Raw genomic sequence first — 27,088 nt, 5'->3', positions numbered from 1 at the left:
ATCAGGTGACTCAGCAGCAGCAAAATAATTGTTCAAAAAGTTATTAGAAATTTAAACAAGGTAAAGCGTATTTTTAATTTTCAGTTTATTGGCAAAACAAACCTCTACTCTCTATCACGCACCTAACCCCAGAAATTGCGTTTTTTTTTTCAGTTGGCAGTTTATTTCAGATCGCTTTCGCTCGCTTGATTATTGTTCAAAACCTCAGTCCTTAAACTTTATTTTAATAACAGTTGATGAAATGCTCCTGCTCACTATAGCTTGCCACCGGAATTCGTCCAAAATGAAATACAACACCAAGGAGTTCATAAAATTAAGAGAATATGAATATTATTATAGATTAATATTAAGATAATATAATAGATTAATATAATATTAAAATACATATAATTACTATATAATAGACTAATATAATAAAATATATATATTTACTATATAATAGACTAACATAATATTAATAGTCCCACAGTGCAGATCGCTTCGAGTACTGAGACGGATTATTTTTTGCTTGTAACTTTGTAATTTTTACCGTTATTTATGAAAAACTTTATCTGGCATAAAACAAGTTTATAGATGTTTTGAATTCAGAAATTGAAGTGTTTGTAAGGTGTTTGTGTTTCCCTAGCAGCGCATGTTTTGTCTGTATGCTAAATTTTAAAATAAAAGTTACTGCCTCCATCATCACCCTTTCAGTAAATGTTTACCGAGCGTGCTTTTCTCTGTCATAAATCAAACACTATTAAATGAAATATATGAAATTTTGCATTTTTAAAGAGAAATGTATTAAAAAATTCTGGTATCAAAATGTTGCTGATGTAGTCATTAGTTACTGAGTTATTTTATGTAAAAAAGAAAAATTGTTGTTTCGCGACGCATAATTCAGTTTAGTGAAAACTATTAGCAGTAGAATTATAATTGTTTTGAAGCTATGCACTATTATATTTTCTGAAAATAAATAATTTCTCTAAATTTTTTTTAAATTTCAAATTAGTTTTGGAGTAATTAAAGAGTTTATATACACGGTATTTTGGATTTTACAATGTTAAGAAAAAACTAATCGCAATGAAATTATAATTTATTGACGCCACTTTTGACTGAATATAAATATTTTTAAAAAAATAAAGAAAAACTTACCTTTTTCTAATATTTTGGTGTATTTTTCTGCAATCCCGAAAGGTTAGCAAATAATGCGTATTTATTTATTTACTTTTTTTATTAGGGTCTGTTTTTATGAAAAGATATTTTGTGAAGGGTCCGTTAACGGACCCAAATTTCGTCTAAAAGCAAGAACTCCTTTTTTTAGGAATTATTTTAATTAGTATACTCGGTGTTAATATTTATGTAAACTAATACTATGAGAGTTTTTCTGATTTTGCGTCGTCAAATTCCCTTCCTCGCCCATGTGTGTAACGTCAGAAAGAATATCATTACCTTCTCCTTGCTTTAATTCATTTGGAAAGAATTATTTTTCAATTTAAAATTTCAGCAATTTGAATTTCTAAACATATCTACATATATGAGTTATTTAAAATTTACCTTTCGGTTGAAATCATAACTTAATCATACTTACTACCGGGCATAAACTAAAATAATTAACTTAACACTCAAATTTTTTTCAGTTGAGTTTCAATTTTTGTTCTTCAATTTGAATTTTTTTTCGTTTTTCTGAATTTGTATAGTTTTATATTTCATTTTTCATTTTGATTTAATAATTCAAACAAAAGTAGCTAAAAGAATAAATAAATCTAAGCAACGCTTTTTTCAAGTGAATTATGTAACTTTGTAGAATACTGATATGCATAATGGGTACAAATACTTAAACAAATCCTCTAACTCATATTAAATGTGAGAGAATGTTCTCCAAACTTAAAATTATCTTGTCCTTGGAAGATTAGCATTTAGAAGCCTTTGCTGTGATGTCTACAGCGAAAGACACACTGAATTCCCATTAAAAGCGACGAGCGGAAACAGTTCCGAATTGAGACGTCTCTTAAGTTTTTAAAAGCAGCAGTCTTAGTTCATTAGAAATATTACTTAAACCTGCAAAACCTTTTTTTTTAATTTTAAATATTGTAATATTAATGCTTAATGTTTTTCATTTCCTTGTACTATTTTTTTAGAATAGTTTAGTAAAGATTTTCTGCTCCTTATGCTTGCTTGTAATGACAATTTATTGGCTCTTTCGCTATAACTTCAATTTCAATCAACGATTAATTTAATCGTATTTAATTTATTTTAAAAATTAAAAAAATTCGAAATAATTAAAAATTCTAAAGGAATTCAAAAACTTAAGTTTCCAATTTGCTTAATGCCCCATTGCATCCCCGACAAGTTGACCAACCACCCTCCAGGGTATCCTAGTTCATCCCTGTTGACAGTATTGTATCTTTAGACAAAATGTGATATAATGGTTTAACGGAGGCGTGGTGGCTCAGTGGTAGAGCGTATGCCTTCCAATGAGGTGACCCTGGTTTGAATCCCAGCGATGGCTGGTCGATACGAATTCCGCACCCCAATCGCACTGACCACCGTGCTGACGTAAAATATCCTCAGCGGTAGACGGATCATGGGTTCGAGTCCCCTTGCCGTCAGGGAGTTTTCTTGGGTTTCCTCGCCCTGTAACGCGAATTCGGGTTAGTAACATCAAAACTTCCTCCGCGAAGGCAAATTTCTCCCAACATTCCCCCGGAGTTCCCTTGTCTTCTGGATTGGGTTCAAAATTGCAAGACTATGGAGTTGAACTTTAGCAGTCGTAAATCCGAAACTCGGTCGTTGTTTAATGACGGTTGTAAATTAAAATAATTGTTTAATGACGGTTTTAAAATAAAATAATGGTTTATCGGTTGCAAACTTCGGAAAATATAATTTTTTCTTACCTTTTATGGAAAAAATGTCACTGAGGTGGCTTTTAAAAATTACATTTGCTCTAATCTGTAACATTTTGATAAAATACAAATTTTATACTTTAACCGACTAATTATGTAATTATTTATAATATTCAATGAAGGAAAAAAAACTATACACAGTAAGAGAGAGAGGACTATGAAGAATATGTCAGTTGCCCTTAACATTTGAAAAAGAATCAGTATATACCGAATACCGAACAATACTTGCACCACTAACTGGTTCATTACCATAAAAAAAAACATCAGCTTAGGAAAATCCTGGCTAGTGTACCCTAAATATCTACCGAATTATCCCGATTTTCCAGTTATTATTAATAGTACATATTTATTTTTATTAATAAAAATTAATACCTCTCTTATTAAGGAAAATAAAATATGAACCATAATTCATACTTTCCCACGAACCTTTTAAGAAATGACAATTTAAAAAATATGGAATTTTTGAAAAAACATTTTAATTAACAAAAAATTAATAAAGAATTTTTTTTTAAACTTTTTCTAGAAAACGTAGGAATAAAATTTTATTAAAAATCATTCATTTTTTAATAACAGTGTCACATAAATTATTTCGGGAACTGAATTAGATTATAATACATGGCGAGTAAAGTTTGAAATTTTCATAATTGATTAGAAATTGTTTCTGAGCAAAATAAGAAGAAATAGATAAAGCGATTGTGCTGCCATCTTTTGGCTTTTCCTTTAAAACGTAACTAGCTTGGATACTGACTGTAAGTTACAATTAATATTAAAATGTTACAAAATATTTTTTAAAAGCTTTATATTTCCTAAAATTGAAGAGGGTAATGCTTACTCTTGCTCTAAAGATATATGTTTTCCTATTAACCTTTAACTTTTTAATCTTTTTGCAGGATAAAATAACAATTGCGAATTACGTTTATTGTTTCGAATGTCCTACTAAAATCCATTTATTTCAAATTGCGTCATTTTTTTTTAATCGTAAGTTAAGAATATTTCATTAAAAATCCCCTTTTATACGCTATGATTTTTATTTTTTTATTTTTTTTTGGGGGGGGGGGCAGAGCTTGAAAAATATTTGGTATAAAACCTGATTTACTTGGTTATTTTTTAATATTGATTAATTATTATTAATTTATTTGAAAAAAACTTTTTAAACTGCTTTTTTCACTTTCCTTAAAAGTGTTTTTAATAAAAATATATATTGTAAATTTAAGAACATTCACTGCTACTTTGAAGTAAACAAAAATTGTTCCCTGTTTAGTTTCTACAATATAAAATCATGCACGCTACTTACATAAAAACAAACATGCGAAAGATAAATAATAAATATATTAAATAAAAATGAAATTTTTATTAAAAAATTACTATTAAAAATAAAATTAAAACAATTGTGACTCAACTCTAAGTTACCAACAACTTTGAGAGCATCATATGTGACTGTTTCGCTGGATTACAGTGTCCTGACAAAATAAATTGGTGAAAGCTCAAAGAGTCACTTAGCCGCCTTGTTCACTTTGTCTTTGTTCAACCAACATAAAAGCATTTTCTCTTAGAAACTGCTTTGTTATTTAACACTTTTATTAAATCAAAATATAAGGAGAATGCCCTTTTGTAGACTGATACTTTCTAAGAACCTTATCGAAGAATTAGACTTTATTTATTACTGTGGATACTTACAATAAATGTCACCCTAATTACCAACATCTCTCTGTATTAAAAAAAAATTATTGAAGACACTCCCGCTGCTTTCGGTGTTCATCTTTTCATTACGTTTTGTTAATTTGAAAAATTTAAAATATATGAAATTATGCAGAAAAGAACTGCAGTAAATGCGAGGGAATAGAATATTTTTTCAATCGATATTAGATTTAACTTTGAAACTTGTAGTAAAAAATGCGACGTAGACCACTCTGTAACAAACAGAAATGCAAGCACAGAGTTGAAAATTAGCCCGCTGAAAAAGTTTTTTTATTTGTGATATTACACGAGTTTTTTTTTTAAAGTTTTTTTATTTTTTTGGAAATTTTATTTGTTTTAGTACTATATTTTTTTTAAAAAGTATTTTATTTCGTTACAATTTTTTCTCACGCTTTGTTTTGAGTAATAGCCATATAGATTTTGCAGTAAAGAAGCAGTAAAATGTAGGAAATGTATAATTAAGACCTCAATTTACTTTTTTCCTCAGATTTTATTTTATACAAAATGCTGTAAAAAAACTCAACAAACAATTTTTAGTACAGCTGCATTAAAAACAAGTAAATTAACAAAATATAACAAATAATAATAAGAGTAGACGTTTAAAAATAAATAAATTTAGTTGTTTTTGAAAAGGGCATTTTTTGCAGTGATGTTTACTGAAATTTTCAGCTATAGACCGCAAGTCTTTAACTTTTAATATATCCCATTCCTGTATTAACGGCAGCTTAATCAGTCTAAACTTTTGTGTACAGAGCAAACGAACGATTTCACTCTGTCTGTTTCCTTGTTTTTGAAACAACTCAAAAATAGCAGATTTTCAAATTTTTTGCTTGACATTGAAAAAAAAGCCAAAATAAAAAAACAATACCTTAACTAATATATTATAAATTATTTTATAATGACAGCGGTAGACAGAATAGAATGAACTTATTAAAAGAAAAAAGTCAACTTCTAATCTATAATGCAGTTACTTTATCCGTTTTTTTTTTCTTCTTTTTTGTCGCATTTTGCATAATAATGCTCTTTTTTGTATATACTGGAAGCAAACTATTAATGGGTGGACATAGTATCAAGGAGAATTAATATTTTTCAAATGTTTTAACGAAAAAGAAAGGTTGAGTCGTTAGTTATTAATATGCAAATTTAATTGCTAAACGAAAATGTCCAAAGAATAGTATCGAAATTAAAACTTCAAAAAACTACTTAAATTTTAAAAAAATAATTCGTAAAACTCTCACTTTTACCAAAAAATAAAATAAAAGTTCATATCACTGCTTTTACAAATCAGTTAAAGACACTTTCGAGAAATCTATTATAATTTCAAAACCAGTAGTGAAAAGTATAATATTTATCAATTTGCGTTCAAAATTGTATATGGGCTGACTCAAATATAATGAAAGTATTACAAAGATAAGCTATTTTTTTGGAGGGGGAAAAAGAAATTGTACATTAAAAATAAAGTATGTACCAACTTTATTAACAAGTAGTTGCATTGAAGTACGAATTTGTACTTTATTTTATTTAATTTGCAATAGAAATTTTTACTAGAGCAAATGAAAAATTCGGTTTGCAAAAAGCCACACAGCTGGCAAAAACTATTCTCAATAGTAGTTAAATCGAAGATTAAGCATCCTGTTGCCATTTGGAAAAGATAAAAAATTTATATGGTTTACCTCTCTTTGTAATAACGACCTGTGGCTTAATTTCCCATACTTTATCACCAACAAGTCATCGAAAATGAGTTAATATTTACAAGTGTCTTTAATGTTGTATTCAAGATTGCATATAAGATTTTAAAAATTATAAAATAATAATTTTTAAAATCTGATTTAATGATTAATTAAAGGAAAGTAGAATTAGAACTATATTATAATTTTGTTACATGCAAAACATTATTTTGCTCCGTATAATGAATTAACAAATATTTATTTGTTTCTCGTAAAAAAAATCTCAGCATTTAACACAGAGACAATTTATGCGAAGCAATCACGTGTGAATAATAGTTCAATTGTCCTAGTAACATAAATTTTTTAATCCCCCCCCCCTCCTTTAATATCAATAATAATCTGAAAACAATTTCCTCGTAGCGTTGGATTATATAATATGACTTTCAGTAGAGAATAACAACTCTTAACTACGCCTCAGATTTCATTTCTTTTTTAATTTAACACTTAACTTAATGTTCCAATCTGATATAATAATAAGATAAAATTTATAAAGTCACCTTGGCCTTGCAACTAATTTTTCTGCATTCATGGCGTAATACAATTTCTCAGATTTTTAGCTTAGCGCTGTGTACGCTATGCTGTAAATAATCAGATAAGTACTAAATTTAGATAGCCGTTTCAGGTTATGTAAAAAGTTCCTGTCATTAAAAACCAATCTATATATTTTATATTTACATTGGAAAAACAGATCTGTTATCTATTATATTCCGAGGCTATATCTTCATGTGTTAGTGATATTCCTATTTGTTTATTCAAATCAACCTTTAATAACTGCTTTTAATGCATTTAATGCTTAATAATATTGAGAAACATTGAAATTGCTTCTTAATAGAAAGAACTCATTTTTCAATAAATTTTAATACCTAAACGCGAATATTGAATAAAGACTTTTTGGCTCTCGTTGCAAAGATATTTATGTGCTTTTGCATTCTGAAGGCGCACTTTTATAATACATTTAGAAAACAATTGAAGAGACGAATGGGTTTCTTTGAAATAAAAAACTAACAAAGCAGATAAAAGGAAACCTGTCCAAAATATCATCTGATGTAAGACCAATATGTGGGAGAACAAAAATGGGCACTAAATGAGAAAACTGGTCACTTGTCCAGCTCAGCAGCTGACCGATTCCCTGTCAGACAGAGAAAAACATCTTTAATAAGGTGTATGATCGCCATTAGCTACACAACTCTCGCATCCACATTTCATATTGTTTTCTAGGGTCCTTATGACAATCGCGCCCACTCTTGCATTAAGAAACCCTTGAGCTCATTGGTTGTTAGAGCTGGTCTTCGAGCTGCAATTGGGCATCCAAGTGTGTCTCATACGTGCTTATTTGGATTAAGGCCTCTCCTATCTTTGAATATCCTCCGATAGAAGGTATTTGTTCACCAACTGAGCCCTGTGTAGACAAGATTAATCGTTCATAAAGATTGAATTCGGCTCATATGCTTCAAGGAAAAGTCTCACATAGGGCGCAGGGATCTCGTTCCAGAACCGCTGGCCTGTTAGAGCACCACTATCGATCACATAAAGGTCGATATACCCGTCTCCCAGGATGCATCCCCTGACCATCAGACAACCTTGACCAGGTTATCTTTTATATCCGTTGTTGAACAGTTGACCCAATTTTGGGTTTAAGACTACTAACGTTCAACTCCGTAGCCTTGTAATTTTGAACCAATCCAGAAGACAAGGAAACTCCTGGATCAGTACCCCCAGAGGTATGATTTGATACGGGAACATGGAGGACTTTTTGACTCGATGGATTTAACGTGCATCAGTCACAATTTACTATACGGGAGTCAGAATAATATACATTCATGCAACAAAAAAATTCTAAACAATTCGTATGTTTTACAAAATGGACATAGACAATTCACCTGGTTTTTTTTCATATTCGTGTTCAGTATTCTGAATTCATTTGAAAAAGACGATGCTTATTTCCGAAGCAAGAACTTATTGAAAATTTATTTCCCAGTTTAATGGTAAGTAACAGTAGAGTCTTAGTAGAATCATGAATTCCAACTTCTACTGCACTCATTTTCAAATTCTGTATCTGAATATTTCACCAGTTCATATTAATGAAATCAGTTTGACCAGAACTGAAAGTTCGACGGAAATGAAAATAAAACTGGTATCAACATCATTTCATTCGTAGCTGATTTTCATGAGTAGTACTTTTCTTAATCATAAACTATCCATCATAGGTAAGAAAACAGCCTTATATGTGTGTTAAAAAAAATTTGGTTGTCATGAATATTTTAATTTTTTCGAAAACAAGCAATGATTAAATGATTTTCTTACAATCTTTTCCCTTTTGCGTGCATAAATTATCTTTCAGTCCTGATATAAGTCTAAACTTACAGGTAGTAAACCTTTCAATTTCGTATATCCAAAATTCAACAAACTTTTCAAGGATATGGTATAAGTATCCATTATGTTCACTCTCCAACAAAACAACCCAGCTGCTGGAAATAGCTAATTTTATTTGTTTTAATTGATGAAAGTATGTCCTATATTTTATTTTATAACCGACGTTGAGCAGCCGACCCAATTTTGGGTTTACGGCTACTAATGTTCAACTCTGTAGCCTTGTAATTTTGAACCCAATCCGAAACACAAGGGAACTCCAAGATCAACTTTTGGAAGAAATTTGCCTTCGTGAAAGACTTTTCGATAACCCGCATTGGCGTTACATGTAGAGGAAAATCATGGAAAACTCTCACGTTCAGCCTAACGGCAAAGGGACTCTAACCCATGATCTGTCTACCACAGAGAATATTTTAAGTCAGCACTTTGGTTGGTACGAGTCGGGTGCAGGATTCATTTCGATCAGCCATCGCTGAGATTCGAACCCGGTTTCCTTTATTGGAAGGCGAACGCTCTCCCCTGAGTCACCCTGGCTCATGAAAGTATGTTTGTAGAACAATTTATAAGATAAATGGTCGCACGGAAGCGCCATTACATAAGAAATAGACAATACTAGGAAAATTGAGTATCGCCACTCCTGAATTATGCATACGAAAAGGCGCTGTAGAAGATGCATATTTAGTCAGTATTGGGACTCTTACTAATTAGTCGCTTCAACTGCCAGTGCGAATTTAACTTTTGGTTCAGATGCATTCGATCATGAATTGAGAACAATTATTAATAGGTGGTTTGTGTATGAGCCATTCAATTTTGTAAAACGTAGAACTAGGACTTTCAAAATCGATGATTTCAAGAGTATACCGAAAATACAATGGTGAGGAAAAACCAAGAAATTAGGGAAAGTGTAAAGAATAATTGGCTGTGAACGAGCTTGAGGTGAGACGACTCAGCTGTATCGTATGCCACCAGTGAAATCAAATATTAGTTCTAATAACTATTCACTGATTAACAATTACTGGATGTATATGCAGTTACCAAGTGTCATGTAATTAAATGTGCATATATGATCCTCGCATGTGCACGTATGAGTGCAACACGATTTGCAAAATATTGGCGATACCACTCCAGGGTATTGTGTAATGTGTGCTACTTTAGAAAAGGCAATTAAAAAAAAAACATAAAAAAAACACTTTAGCAATTATAATTATGAGAAAAATTTATCTATTTGAATTATAAATGAAAATGTTAAAAAAAATTTCGAATTATTCTCTATGTTAGTTTTTTTTCTAAATAAATTATGTTTTGTTTGGTATTAGAGGTGAATGTTAATTATACCACATAATTAACTAGACTCTCATCAGAATTTCCTTTAATTATTGTTTATAATTTGCAGAGATTTGTAAGTAATTGTATGAGAATTACAAAATACCAAATTTTAGTGAATTCCTTTCTGATGTGTTAATAATGAACATTTCATCGCTTACGAAATAAGAGGTGGCATTACAACAACATAATTCCTCACCAAATAACTGCGAAATGCGGAATTTCTAATCTCTCTGCTGTATGTAAATTTAACTGTCATTCATATTTCGTCCACTACGTCATAAGTTTTCCCTAACGCACCAACTTGTCACTATGTATATAGAGAGTTTTGTAAGCTATAATGAAGCTGCTATTCACAAAATGCAGTAGACTCTAGAAGATAAAAGCGTAATGAATTTCACATGCTATATAAGAGAAAACTAAGCACATAAGGTAATGTTTGAGCAATATTAAAACATCTTATACATATTTCACATTGATTATCCTTGATGACAATATGACACACTAAAAAGATTCACATAGTCTCTCTTGCCAATATTTATTTCAGGTTTTCATTGCAACTCTCATCTTTTTCAGGATCTCATTGCAACAAAACATGTGAAACTTAATTGTTTTAATTCAAATTAATACTAAATATAAACATTATTCTTTAAAAGATAGCATATCTGCAAATAAACAGAAAGGAAAATGTTTCACAATATATAACTTAAACATCAAAATAATTTTCTTCCAAGAATTCAAAACTACAAAAATTTTAAGTAAGTACAAGAGTGCGCTTCCCCATGCTTGCTTTATACGTCAAATCCCGCAATCGCTTCGTATTCTTTCTTTTATTAATGCTGAACACTGGGAACTATGTTTTAAAGGAAATGGTGGAAATATTGGGGTGTTAATGCTGGACTCGAATCCCTGTTCATGCTGAGATGAGGTTATGAGATTGAAATATTAGCCCTTTCGACAATAATATGTACCCAGCTCCAAAGAACTAAGCGGCTTCATTAAGTGGGCCTAGTTGGGGAGATAAAATTCTGGTTGTTTAACAGAGTTAGTTAAAAACTGTTAATAAACGATTTTCCACACAGTTAGCAGTTTAAATACCATCCTATGAATAGTTATTTGACTGCTTTTTATAGTATGGTAAAATAAAAGTTAAATAAATTGTTATTTAACTATTTTTTGAGAAATTTCTATATGCGTATTTGAATCTCTTATAACTCCCAAATCGTTGGAGCTAGGGTTATGAAATCTGGACATCGACTACGAGGTGCAATTTTAGACCCAGATCCGAAAAAACGTTTAAAAAAATTTAATTCGGGGGAAATGTTTGAAAAATTAGTTTAACAATTACCATTATAATAAATAAAATTATAAACGATACTGTTTAAGATTTTCTCGCGCGTTCTTTAATGTTTAATTAAATTTAAAATTCCAGTCATCAATATGAGTAGAAAGTGAATCGGTGATATATCACAAAATTATCATTTCTAAACTTATCTGAAACTAGGTTTTTATTTTGTATATAATTTTGCTTTTAAAACGAGTCTCAGGGGAAAAAATAATGTCTGATGAACGTGCTTCTTTAAAATTAATCAATTTTATAACGAAAGGAATCCTAAAACGAAAAAGCATAAAATAAAATCAATTAAATCGGTTAATTTTCCAGGCATTATATAGGCAGGAGTTCAATTTATATAAAATTTATCTTAGAATGTGTTGCAAGAATTTCTTACAAAAATTTTAAAAGTACATGAAAATTCGATGCTTTTCAAATAAAAATAAGAAGAACATCAAATACACTATTTATCATACTAAATAAACCAAAAGTTTATCTTAAAATCGCTTGAAATAATTTCCCATAAAATTTTTTAAAGAAAGCAGATCAAATGTGGTTTTCGAATAATAATAATAACACCAAATAAATCTCTTAATTTGCAACTGCTTTTTTTAAAAATTTTAATAAAAAATTCGTGCAACACATTTTAAGAAAAACGTAAAATAAAATTAACATAAAACCTGAAAAATAATACTGCATAAATTATTTTTTTTTAATTTACGAGTGATATTTTATGTAATACTTTTGTGTTCAGACCCATAGAAAAGTTGTTGTTATTTAATTACTTCATTACTGATATTAATTTGTTATATTTATTTTATATGTGTGACCGTGACGTTTCCCGTTAAAGATACTGAGATGGTTTTATCGCCTATCGCTACTTTACTTTTATCACGTGCATATCATTGATTTGGACTTTACTTCTGAAGCAACTGGAATTGTTTAGAATTAGGAAATGAAGTCGTTAAATGAAGAATGAAGAATTTAACAGCGAAATTTCCTAGCAGGAGCGTCACACTGTGTTTTTAATATAAATAAACAGCGAAGGAAAATCGTCTGAACTTGAAAGTAAGATTTTTTATCATTAGTAGTATTTAGATTGCTTTTTTTTTATTTATAACTTTATGCTATATAATATACAAATCAACGTGCTACGTAAATGAAAGTATTTTAAAATAAAATTTATTGGCAATTAAATTAAAATAAATTATGTTTGAATAAATTAAAATGGAAAATTTCGTTAACTACATTATCCTCAAAGAGTTGTTTGATTTTTAATCGAAGTAAAATAAACATTAGATTTATTTTCAATATTTCTTTGTTAAGAATCTTGCACTAATTTTTTCTACAAATTCATTTAGTTTTGTAGAATAACATGACCCGCATTGATAAAAGGTGGGCATATGCCACCTTGACATTCCTTTGGAATGTCAATGTCCCTGTTTTGCATATTTTTTTATAGTTTTTTGTAACATTTGTACAGGCTGCTCTTTTCAGCAAATTATCAATGCTTAAAAACATATATAAAAGTCTTAATTTTCGTGTTGATTTTTTTTAAAAAAAATAGTGTAAAAAGTTATGGGTATACAAACAACAAAATTACCAACCCTAACAGATTAAAGTTTCTATTTTGAAAGTTCTAAAAAAAAAAGATAAAACGCATAGATGAAAGGTGGACACATGCCACTTTGACATTCCTTTGGGATAACTTTTGTCCAGTTTACGATATTTCGCAACTTTTTTTGCAGTTTTTTGTAAAATTTATGTAGGCTGGCTTTTTTTGGCAGATCATTTCTTTTCTGAAAAAAAGGTAAAGATAGAAATAAGAAAATTACCAACCATATCAGATTAAAATGTCAATTTTGAAAGTTATTTAACAAATTTGAAGAAATTAAATATTAAAATTGAGAAGGAAAAAAAGAAACAAAAATGCTAAGTGTTTTGTCTAGAATAAAAGCAATCGTTTTATGCAATTTATTGTGCATTATTTTTAATTATGCATTTTTGATATTATTTTTAAACTAATCATTTTCTTGTTATATTTATGTTAGATTTTTTACTTTTTTATTGTTTTTGTATTATTTATTATTAATAAATACAAAGAACTAGTTTCTCCGTTAAATTTTTATGGAGATTTTATGCAATCTGTATTTAAGATATAAAAGTATCTTTTCATTTGTATTTATTTTATTACAGAAAAGCACTTCGCCCTAAAAATATGTCTAGCTTACAAAAAAGTTTAAATGAATGTAAAAAGCTCCTAACAGAATTATAATTTTTTTGTAAAACACTTAAAAGGCAATTAAAGTAAAAAATACAAGTCGCCATAATTTTTCCCATTTTGACTGAGTGTCATTATTTAACCTTTGAATATTACGTAATGCTTCTTTCAAACAAAAAATAAAAATCCTTTGCTTTCAATAAACAACTAATACTAATAACAATAGAATATTTACCTATTTCTTAAAAAAATTACTTGATGGGAAACGAAACAAAAAATAATCATCTTCAATGGTAAATAGTTTTATTTATAGCATTACATTTAGTTCTTTATTTCGTTGTATACATTAATTAAATAAAGTACTAGACTTCTTTTATCATTTATCATGGCATTTAAATGTTTGTTTAATTATTTTTATCAAAGAGTAGTAGAAAAATTTAAAATTTTACAGCTTTTATTATTAATTAAATTATTACCTTCATAAGTTTGAACAGATTAATTTGAAACTAATAAAGTAGCATTCTAAAATTTCTTTTTTAAAACATAATTGCTATTTATACGATACTATATACGAACTATATTAAAAGAATTATCGCGCATTATTTTGTAAAATAAAATCAGTTATTTGATGTCTTTCAATTATTTATTTAGCAGTAATGAGAAAAATTAATGCTTAATTCAATTTACAAATGATTCAGTTAAATTATTTTATATATTGCATTAATATTATAATTTTTTATCTTCATTATAAAAAAAACAACGAATGAATGTTTGATCTACGTAAATGATAAAATAGAAATCAATTTCTCATCTAGTAATAAGTTGAGATATTTTTATCTTATATTTAATTTCGAGATGAGATACTTTTTATCAATAGTGCTTAAAAGCACTTTAGAAAAGGATTACATAACATAAATAAATACCATTGTGCTTTTTGAAATGAATGTAACATTTTTCTGTGGCCAAGACCTAATTAAAATTACAAACAAGATTGATTTATAAAAAGATTTCTCGCGTTGCAGATAACTTTGGCATAAAGATAGAAGTACCAGAAAAATTATTCTTATCAAAATTAATTCCTTGAGTGTTTTCCTCAGAATGAAATCAATTGCAATTACAAAACACTTGTATTAAAGGCATATTTTTCCTTGAAAATAAAAATAACTCACAGCTTCCGTTAATTATTTTTCTTTTCTCAAAAATTTTGTAATATTCTATACATTTTCCCTTTTGTTTTCGCGTCAGATATAGTCTCTTTCACTGAGCAATATTATTTAAGCTGCAGTATGTTAAATTAAGAGTTATTTCATTTTGAGCAGAGGCTGAAGCTTGAGCTAAACTATATGATTTTAAAGTATGATTTAATCAAAACTTTCTATTGACCATTTAGTTGCTGTGCTTCAATTTTGAGTTAGAAATTTATCGTGCAAAACTATTTTTAAAAATTTAAGACTTTAAATGGGTACTAGCACTCAAACATTTTGTGTGCACAGATAATTATTTTTAAAAGAAAGCGGTTTTAAAAAATAGGGAGTAAATATTTTAAAATTAATGCAAAATCTTCCTTTTGCTTGAACTGTTATTTTATTATTTAAGATGAAAATGGTATGTAAATTTTTGCATTTTAAAATAATTTTTTTGCGCAAATTTAAAGCATACATATATATTTACTTCATTTTTACTAAAGATTCCGTTATAAACAAATAAACTTCTTTTTAAAAAAAAAAGTTTTATAACAAAAATAAAAAGTTGTATATGCTTCCTGTAAGAAAAAACCTTCATAACATGCACAATTTAAAGTTAACTATAAATGGGTTTTATCTGAAGTCGCGAAAGTTGGATTATTAATATGAATTTATTTATTTATTTTTCTATTTTTTTAATATTTCTGAAAGTTGTTTTCTCTGTTCTTTCGCTTTAATTTTTTACTAAGAACTGTGCTACTTAATAATTGCTTTATGTTTCATTCTGCTCTTCAAAATTTTTCACATTTTTACGACAAACTTTTTAATTTATTATTAAGACATCGAACTCAGTTTTCAATAGACAGTTATTTAATTAAGAATGCTTCAACAATTTTACCTGGTTGAAAAAGTTTTGGCGGATAAAATTGCGTTTATCAAGATTTTTAAAAACAAAGTTTGAAAAATGAAACATAAACCAAAAAACATCCGTAGAGCATTTTTGTGTTACTTTTATTGTATTTCACTTTATTATGAATACAAATATGGAGCAATTTGCATAATACTCTGTGTCTTAAAATATTTTTAAACTGTAGACCTTATTATTCTCAATAATTTAATACTGTGGAAAAATAAATTTTTCATTTTTTTAAGTATATGTTTTATTAACGCTCTGTTAGATTTTTCATTCTCAAATTACGGTAAAGAAAAGTTTACGGTAAAGGAAATACCGTTGAGGTTTTAAAACCGTTTATAACTAGTATAGTTAAAAAACCATAAATACAAAACTATACGTTTTTAACCATTTAGAACTAGCATGGTTTCAAAACCGAAAAAAAAGAAAGTTAACTAGAGATTGGAACTAGGCTTTTCATTGCGTAAGGAGCATTTAATAAAATTGTGATTCTATTATGTTTTATATAATGAACCGTTGAGTGTAGTTGAACTAATTCATGTGGTTGTTTCACCTATCGTAAGAGATGAGAAATACTAAACATTGTTGTGCTAAGCAGCTTTATGGTGCTGTTATCTACGCGAAAAGAGAGTAACGTTTTCTAATAGTCCAGAATCAGAAATTGGGGAGTGTGGGACACTGAAAACTCCTCATGTGTTGAAGGGATCATCGCGGCGTCAACGCAGTGACTCGAACCCCCGATCTATCGGTCATGAGATTAACAAATTAGCCCTCTCGGCTATATGTACCAGCTGCAAGAAACCAAGTAGCTTCATTAGGCTGACCTAGATGCTGCAATGAAATCAGTAATTAAGCTGTTTTTCTCACAATTAACAGTTTGAATACCATCTTATTTATGGTTGTTTGACTGTTTTGCTTGAATACGGTAAAATAACAACTCAATAAACTATAATTTAATCATTTTTATCAAGAATTTTTCTAACAGTACATTTCCATGCAATATGGCTGTCGAAGTATTTGATAGAAGCACTTGAATCTGTTGTTATATTAAGTCCCTGTTTTTATTGATTCAAAACATTTTTATACAGTCCATAGTTAATATTTATACATAGAATTAGTGCAATGAGAAATCATATATCATTTTTATTTTCCAGATCAGTTGTATGCACTTAACTTTTCATAATTTGAAAAGTATTATCTAGCATAAGTCATTTCGAATTAGATATTAGAAAACAAAATAAAATTATTATAATAATTCGGCCAGTTCTGTGTTCTATTTGAATGGATAAACTCTTTCTCTGATAAGAAAACTTTCAAACAGACTTATACGGTGAAGAAAAGAAACTCTATAGCATATTTTTAATCTAGTAAGCTATAGCTTATGTTTACGTTTTCTCAAATAATGAGGGAAAAATACTATAAGATTATTTTTCCGCAACAAATATTACTATTTCTAGTGCTACTAATATAACAGTTTTTGTGCATATGTGGGGAGGCATGCATTTTCTCGTGTGGGTTTCGAAAACTTCCAAGACTTTATTTGGATTTACTAGATTTATTAAACACGCAAATTGCCATTTCTTTTTTCTAACTCTTACAAAAAATTAGACTTAAAAATTACTTACAATAATTAGACTTAAAAATTTATAATTATACTTTAGGTTTCGACAATGTTAAAAAAAATTTACCGATTAAAAATAAGAGATTTGTTTGAAAATAAGTTTTTAAAAAAATTGGTCTAAATCTTCCGAAAGAAATTGAAATTTGTCTTTTAGATGCCATGTTGCACTCTACAAGAAATTTCCCTCTTTTCATTTAGAATAAACACTTTCAATGCATATCTGATCGTGGATGCGATCTTTAATTGATAATAAGGCTTCTAGAAATTACTAAAACAAAGTACGGGTAAAATATTATGGATGATTTATTTTCCTTTTACACGTGTTTCAACTGCATAAATAATCGATAATCGGCAAATGTTTACATGTTCCATCGTGTTTACTTTTCGCTGAACATGACTATTGGCGCATGATACATTGAAAGTAGAAAAAACTACTACTAATTGCTCATGACAGATATATTCCATTAGTTAAACAAATATTGTTAACTCGTATCTTATTTTTAAATGATATATAGGTTAGATAACTTAACCTTTTTACTATTAGTTGAAACAAATGAAAATTAGCTCTCGTGATTTGTCTGTTGTTATAATTTTATCCCTTAGTTATAATGAGTGCCCCTAAAGTGACTGATGATTTGAAAAAAGCCAATAAAGAATAATTGAAATGATATAAAAATACGCGTTTTGCAATGAGAACAAATATTTATTCACGTCATGTTTAAAAATAAATTAGTCAGTAGATAAATTCTTCAACAGATAATGCTCTGCTAGCTGGGAAAAGTATTGAAAGAATGATTTCAAAACATTTGCAGCTAACACGAGGAGCAGTATGCAGATTAACTTAACTTACACTCGCATCAGTAATTCTGTTACACTAATCTGAATGGAGTAAATAACATAATTTTAAAAATTTTTATTACCCTTGAATTTTCGCAAAAATTAATTGTCTCGTTTCCTAATTAAAGGACAACTTACCGTACATTTCAATTTCCTCTCACTTTCAGTTAACCCTTTGACGCTAAATTTTTATAACCTTTTTTTTTTCAATTTTTTTTTTATTTTCTATTAGTTTAGGCTAAAATAGGTGGAAAATATTATATTTCGAACTTTAATAATTTATGGCTATGAAACATTGTCTTTTCCTGCATTAAAGGTTCTGCATCTTTTAAATACGGCTCACTTCCAAACAGTAATATTTCAAATTTGCTCTTATTTCTGGTTATTAAGATCTAAAAAATTCATCATTAAAATTTCTTTAATTTACAAAATCAATTATCGATAAATTTTTGAGTATGAGCAAAACAAAATTTTCAAACTAATTTTTTTTAAAATTTTAGTACAAATATAATTCCGATCATATAAAAATTTTTTTTACAAACTGTAAGATTTTTCTTTATATTTAAAAAAAACTGAAGTATAATTTTACTTGTAATTAGATCATCAGTAAAAAAGTATTCAAAAGGGACACCGGTGTCGTATCTGCGACAAAGAGTTAACTGAATGTTTTCAAATCGTTGGTCATCTTCAGAATAACTGGTATGCACTGAATTAAAATTAATGCATATGAAACCAATGCTACTGTTCAACAGCATTTCAATATTTAGTTTTTTTAAGAAGTAAATTTCTAAAACTTTTTTAATTAACATCTTTGCATTAAAATGGTTAAGTAATGATTAAAAACTTGAAAGAAATTATAAAAATATAAAAATTACATTTAATGAATTATTAAAAAGATAGTCACATTAATCTAACGTATGAATATAATTCCCCCCCCACTCAAATCTTATTCAAATTAATTCGAATCGATGTTATTCAAATAAAAGAATGCGTCCAATTTACATCATTCTGATGAACCATTAAAAGTTGGTCATTAAGTAAGTTCTTGTCACTGAAAAAGTAAGTTAATTCATATGATTAATACAAGTACTTCGACGCAGATTTTTTTTTAATATTCACATAGTGGGTACTTCAAAAATGAAAAGCACACAAAAATAATTAAAAATCTTAAACTCAGATAGTAATTGAATTCTATTGACACGAAACGTTGATGGGAAATGGTTTCGTGTGAGGGGAACCATTCTCAATCATGAACAATTTAAATGATTTTATTTGAATAAACAGATTCGATCCACGATTAAATTCAAATATTAGAATGTATTGATCTCAGACACTTAATTATGATCGTTAGATCATTATTAACATCAAATAACTTACGAGAACTTCATCGATGCAGTATAATCACTTTAATTANATTTAGTTTTTCTAAGAAGTAAATTTCTAAAACTTTTTTAATTAACATCTTTGCATTAAAATGGTTAAGTAATGATTAAAAACTTGAAAGAAACTATAAAAATATGAAAATTAAATTTAATGAATTATTAAAAAGATAGCCACATTAATCTAACGTATGAATATAATTCCCCCCACTCAAATCTTACTCAAATTAATTCGAATCGATGTTATTCAAATAAAGGAATGCGTCCAATTTAAATCATTCTGATGATTCGTTATGAACCATTAAATGTTGGTCATTAAGTAAGTTCTTGTCATTGAAAAAGTAAGTTAATTCATATGATTACTACTTCGGCGCAGATTTTTTTTAAATGTTCGCTTAGTGGGTACTTCGAAAATGAAAGGCACACAAAAATAATAAAGATCTTAAACTCATATAGTAATTGAATTCTATTGACACCAAACGCTCAGGGAAAATGATTTCTCGTGAGGATAACCAATCCCAATCATCAACAATTTAAATGACTTTATTTGAATAAACTGATTTGATCCACGATTGAATTCAAATATTTGAATGTATTGATCTCAGACACTTAATTATGATCGTTAGATCGTTATTAACATCAAATAACTTAAGAGAACTTCATCGATGTAGTATAATCACTTTAATTATTTGTTCTTGTAAAAAAATTATAATATATATATATATATATATATTTATTTAAGTACAAAAGTTTTTATCCTTTTAAAAAGTAGACAATAAAATAATTGCTAAGAGTTTCAGATCGCACGCTTTTATTTTTTTAGTGGGGGGGGGGGGCAAAACGTCTTTAACTAAGTGGGTAAATTTACCGCGATGCGACGTTTCTACGCTAAAAGTATAAAATGGCTTGCTTACTAATATTAGAAGTACAATAAAACTCTTTACGTTTACGATTTTTTGATACAACTAAAATTTTATTGATTAACACTATTGTTGCAGAAAGAGAAAAGTTTTGAAAAAAGAATATCAACGTCGGCATGTTGTCAGCATTTTAAATTTAATGGCTGCTTATTGAAATATGTTATTGTTATATTAAGCGTTAAATTAAGTATTCAACATAATGTTTATAATATTGTTCAATCCTATTTTCATCGAGACCTTTTACTTTATTTGTGAGTGATTGAAAACATGTAAGAGAAATGTTTCTAGTAAATGCTCTAGGCAAAAATTTCAAGCAAATAATTAAAATAAACAAAAACTTAGGAAAAATATCAAATAACACTATTTTTTTTTTCTCTTGCATTTTATTTTATTTAAAACCGTCATTTAACAACAGACCGAATTTAGGCTTTACGACTACCAATGCTCAACTCCGTAGCCTTGTAGTTTTGATCCCAATCCAGAAGACAAGGGAACTCCTGGATCAAATAATGGGAGAAATCTGCCTTCCTGGAGGACTTTTTGATGGACATAACCAGCATTTGAGTTGAAGTGAAAGGAATGGCTTGAAGGATAAACACATTAATTACTATTTGCATTTAATTACAATTATATGTAATACGCTTACGTTAAATGCGGCATCAAATGTTTGCGATGCAATAGCGCAAAAAAACAAAATTAAAGAGCAGCAAGAAATGCAATTCAAAAATGTAAGAACTAAAGTCGAAATCAAAACAAATTTAGAGTTCATAAATAACAATAAAAAGAACTTAAAAATGCAGAATATGCATTTGACGCCACGCCGCTTCAGCGTTACATGGAGGGGAAAACTACAAAAATTTCCCATGGTTAGTCTGACGACAAGGGAACTACATGATCTGCCTGCCACTGAGGATATTTTACGTCAACACTATGGTCCGAACCGGGTGTGAAATTTAAATCAAAAAGCCATCGCTGGGATTCGAACCCGAATCACCTCATTTGGAGGAAAGTGCTTTATCCCCTAAGCCACCACGACTTCCTCTTAGCATTGTCGATATTCCTCACAGCTAAAATAACTATGCGCTTAGCGGTGTTTGGATGCTGGGAAGTTGAAGTTTTTGGGTACCTAGCATAGTGCTGGGGATGACGAGGGCAAACAAACTCATGGATCTAGTTTTATTCAGATTTGAACGATAGGAAAGAAGACAGTTTTTGAACGTACACGAGAGGTTCCTAGTAAGTGCTCAGAATCGAAAAACTCCCTCATCAACTTTTCGCGCTCGCTGTTTATCACCAAAAATAAGCACCCAAAACAAAGGAGAAAAACTATGGACCTAATTTTTATATTAATTAATATTAATTTTGGATTCATTTTTGAAATTATAAATTGATACACTGTAGGAAAGAAATTCTCAAAATTGTGCAAAATACGTCAAAATAGCACCGAATTTGTCGTATTTGAAAACCGCTTTGTATTCAAAAGTGAAACAGCATATACTCATTTTTTAGCAAAATGCATAGTCAATGGTACAAATAGCATATATTAATTTCCAATTTCAATGGTACAATAGTTGCAATTTAGAAAATATGCTCCCAATAGCTTAGTCAGGTGAGCGATAATCAGTGAGCATAAATTTCACTTTTTGCTGATTTCGCTAATATTTTAAAAACATTTTAGCGAATGGAATGCATATATGCCAATAAGGGGCTCACTATATATAGCCTCCTAACTCTGTCCGGACTGATGACGATGGTGTTCAGAGTCCCTAGAAGTCCTTGGTTCTAATATTGACGGCAGCCAACGAACATCTAACTCCACATGCATTTTGCTCAAGTCTGCTTCAGTTTTGAATGCATAAATCTCCGGAGCTATTTTGACTCATTTTTGCTCAATTTTGAGAAAAGCGCTTTTTACAGTATAATATCCTTAGGTTTACGGCATAAATACATTGTATAGATCCAAGAAATACAAGAATAACAGGCTTGCATGATTACTTCGATTAACTTCCACTTAAAATGTGGAGTGCTTGTGTCGAGTACCCTCTTAAGAGAAACAGTTGACATAGCAGCTTTTATCTCCCATTCGTATCTTAAGCTCTCATATTTGAATAGGAAAATATATTCTCGAACATTCTCCTTGAATGAATTGCTTACACATCTTATCGTTAGATACGATAAAATAAGAAAAAACCTTTATGGTCACTACAACAAAACACAATTTATCGATATAAATATGCTTATAAAATTTTTATTTATTTTTTACTCTTTAGATAATAAGTGTTTAACAATTATTTCAGTTTAACAAAAGAAATATTTTTCATTACATTCAATTCAAGCATACATAACATTAAAGTTAGTTAACAAACACTCAGTTAAATCATGGAATGATGCCGACTGATGCAAAATAATATGCAATCTGGAAAGCTTAGAACCTCTAAATAGTCTCGGCAACATTATAAAATTTTCAGAACATAGGCTTTATTATTTTCACAAATTTAAAAATTTAAAAGTTTTCACACTTAAGAACATGTTTATAAAAAAGGAGATGAAGTTTAATGTAAATAATCATTTATTTTTTAAAGGAAGAAAGTTTATCTTGGCATCAAATTTTATCTTAATCTGTAGCAGTTGTGTTTTCAGTTTATGACAGTTGTTTCAATAATTTTTATTTAAATAAGACATAAAAGAAATTATATTTTTATTGGATTCAAATAGTGTGTAGGTTGGATAAATTTCAACGAATTTGGGGACTCTATAGGTTACTATTAGTCAGGTTTTACGTAAACGGGAAAATTTTTAAATAATTAAGTTTTTGATTGGAACCCTCAGGGCAATAGAAAAAGAGGAAGACCTCAAAATATTTGGGGAGGACGATTCTAAGTGGATTGAAAACGGTAGGAAAGACATGGGGAGCAATAAATAAGTAAAAACTTTTTATTCCCTTTTACAATTTTCTTTTTAATTCGATTTATAACTCACTTCTCAATTACAATAATAGCTTTAATGTAAAGCAAATTTAAATAAAATTTTATTTTTATGTTGCAGTAACTCGTAATGTTAATTAGATTTTCATAACTTGATACATGTAAGCAGAGTATTAAAATATAATGAAATTGAACGTATTTTGTTAAATTGAATTGTTTGGTTTTAATTAAAATAAAAAAACATATTAATTTTTTTTTATCATTCGAGAAGGGTCTGAATGCCCATAGGTACACCATTGTTTAAAATGAAACCAGGAATGATAAACCAATAGTTTTCCGAAATAAATAAATTACTTAAAGAACTCACTCTAAAGCCTCAAAATATATTTGCAGAAGGCTTGAAAATTCTCTGCAAATATATTTGCAGAGAAATTGTGAGTTATTAACACACCCTTCTCAGTAAATATAACCATAAAAGCAGACCCTTCAAAATATCTATCTCTTAAGTGCATGTTTCATATTTTCCACATCTAACGTTATTTTTTTTAATATATCTTGATGTCATCACAATATTTTCCCCAAAACAGGGCGCTTTTAAATTATTCACGCTTTTAACTGATTTTTTTCTTTCAGAAAAAAATTATTTTTCATGAATAATTTAAAAACTGTTTCATTTCAAAATAATTCGTTATTTAATGCAAATTTTAATTCTCTAGTAGACTCAATTTTACTCATTTTTTATTTTACCTCTTTTTTTTTTTAAAAAAAAAAAGAAAGGTTAAAGTTCGATTATCTTGGTTTTATGGTATGTTTTTTATCTGTGGTAAAAATGCTTAAGCTTCGAAAACTCATACCATATTGCCTGTTTTGTTGTACAGTAGAATACAGAAAGTTAAAAAAGAAAGGTTAAAATTCGATTATCTTGGTTTTATGGTGTCTTTTTTATCTGTGGTAAAAATACTTATCTACGAAAACTCATACCATATTGTTTGTTTTTTTGCAAAGTAGGATACAGAAAGTTAACGAATTCCAAAGTTAAGACAGATGGGTGTTTCATAATAATCTTCTTTAACATATATTTTTAAAATCCTTAAAAAATCATCATAGAATTTATCAAATAGGCTTAGCAAAAGTAAACCAATGGAAGAAGCTTATTTTTAGGATGAAATTTGAAAAAGGTCACAATAGTAAACTTCCCAATTTGACTAAACAAATATACTGCCTTTGATGAGTCTGACCTCAATGAGAAGGATTTCGTGACTTCATTTTGCTTTTAAAATTATATATTAAAGGCAGTAATTACGACACACCTCTGTTTATTTGCTGATACTAAAATTTAACTAGCATCACATAACATCCTTGCAAAAAAGCAGTGATGCTATATTGTGGGTAATTTTTGTGTGAACTGACTTGTTAATGTCATTTTTTCCAACTAATTTTTATAGTGTGAGATGATGATGATTAAACTATATATTGAATTAAATGTGTTTGCAATTAAAGTCAAAATAAAACCTCAGCTAAGTGATACATTTAAGAAAAAATAAACAATTCATGTTTTGAATAATCTACGCATATTTATAAGCAACTAAGAAAACAGTCTCTATTTTAACATACGTAAAAAAATCAAATTATTACTTGTAAATATTAATAATATTTTAACCTTTTAACTCATGCTAAATACTAAAGACCTACTATAAAAATTACTTTAATTTTTACTGTTAGAAGAGATACTAAGCAAAACATATTATTTTTTATTTTATTTTCTTCAGTTAATGGATTAATTAATTACTCAAATATTATAAAATACTCTACGAATAAACAATATAGTATTACCCGCATTATTAAATTTCAATTAAGAAACGCTTACGTATGTTGAATAACAAAATATTTATTTCACCACTTACACTATTGTTTTTATTACTTTTTAATAGAAAAATAAACATTTAATCAGAGATTTTAATGTTTTATAATTAAAACTTCATGTTTGTCTTTCTATCGTAAAAAGTATTAAATTTACAATATTTTACGATTTTTTTTCTTCATATTCAATCCATTAAATGAATGATATTTTAAACAAACAGGCACTATACTCTTCGTTTCTTAATTTAAAATGTCATCTTGTATCAACACAACGGAATTTTTATTTCAAAATAATTAAATTATTCTAATATTTATATGGAAGACAAAATGTTTTCAGCTATTTACGTGTTTATTTTTTTTAAATTATTATTAATTTATTTGTTTATTAATTTACTTTTTTACTATTTGTATTTGTCTAATTAGAACACATTTTTTTATGCAATATTATACGAACTAACCTCAAGATTGATGCTTTAAGTGTGCGCCTTCGTAATCTACCATTTATTTAAGAAGTAATTTCAGTATTTTGTATAGACGTGAATTGAGTTAAACCTAAATTTATACTAAACCAGAGTCAGAATCAGCTGTTATGAGCCAAACGAAAACGATATTGTTCAAACTGATATAACGTTGTTATAAACAATATACGACTATAAAAAGAGAAAAGAAATATCTGGAACAATTCGTGTTCGTGAGACCTGTGTTTACCTGAAGAAAGAGAACTTCTTGTAAAGATTTAATTGATTTGTAACATAGTTTAATGGCAAAAGCTTTTCAAATGAACACGGCTTAAGCTTTTTCAAATAAATAGTTAAGAGAAACTATCAAAAATGCATATTTAAAGCTACAAAAAATTCCTGGAACACCGAAAACTATATTTATTTGCCATCTGAACTGTAACAGCTTGTTATAAGTAAATATCAAAATAGCATATCCGATATGTATACTAGAATAGAATAATAATGTAGAACTTCATAACATTATTGTCTCACCGGTTAGCAAAAAAAAAAGGACCTGCATTTGACCAAGTAGTTATCGTTAGAATTCCTTATACTCCAATCATTTCAGAATTATACTTTAATTTATTTATGTTACAATGTAATAAAAGTTAAATATAATCCACTTAATTTGTCTCACATTTATTCGACTCATTTTCTTGCTAAACTTGATCAATATTAGTTTAAAACTGATAATATATTAGCAATACTAGGCCAGACATCAAGATAACAGATATTCAACAACAAAAATTATGTCATTCTATTTGGAGTAAACTTATCTCTAACCATGATAACGATATTTTTTTTTATTAAGTCGGATTAAATCAAAAATCTAATCTCAAGGTCTGTTAGAGATTTTATTTATTTTTTTATGATATTCAATCTTGAAAACGTAATAACATTTTTATTTCAAACAAAAAGTATCCTGTTAAAAAAATTGATTTTTTTTATTTTTTAAACATTCAAGTAGAGTATTATAGTTTTTCTTAATATATTTTTATGCATATATTGATTTAATTCCATTTTTAATGAAGCGTTTTGTTAATAATAAGGAACTTACTATAACAATTGAAAAATTATAGATATAGTACTTCATTTATTAATTTAATATATCTCATTATTTACAACAAATCATACATGCAAATAGATACATATGATATATTTAAAATATATTATATATATATATTTGAAAATCACAATATGAGATACATATTCACGCAATTTAAATAAATAAAATCTCGCATCGATATTTTCATTAAAACGTTGAAACGTCCCTGTAGCAATCAATATGTAATCAATATAGAATTTTATAAAAATTGAACATTCTTGAAAAAATCCGCGATTAAAAAACTTAAAATGCTATTAATATATGTATATATTTTAATATATATATATA

The 27,088-nt window shown here is 28.2% G+C and overlaps 1 protein-coding gene across 1 annotated transcript in view; it reads left to right on the top strand.

Moving 5' to 3' along the window:
• LOC107454552 (zinc transporter ZIP3) overlaps positions 1 to 27,088 on the top strand; it is a gene marked incomplete in the record, with an annotated part of 74,839 nt that overhangs the window by 41,220 nt on the left and 6,531 nt on the right. The window contains 1 exon segment of the mRNA XM_043051860.2: positions 12,187 to 12,404.

The sequence above is a fragment of the Parasteatoda tepidariorum genome, chromosome 7 (assembly GCF_043381705.1).
Source record: "Parasteatoda tepidariorum isolate YZ-2023 chromosome 7, CAS_Ptep_4.0, whole genome shotgun sequence".
NCBI lineage: Eukaryota > Metazoa > Arthropoda > Arachnida > Araneae > Theridiidae > Parasteatoda > Parasteatoda tepidariorum.
This window is presented reverse-complemented; position numbering and strand designations above follow the sequence as displayed.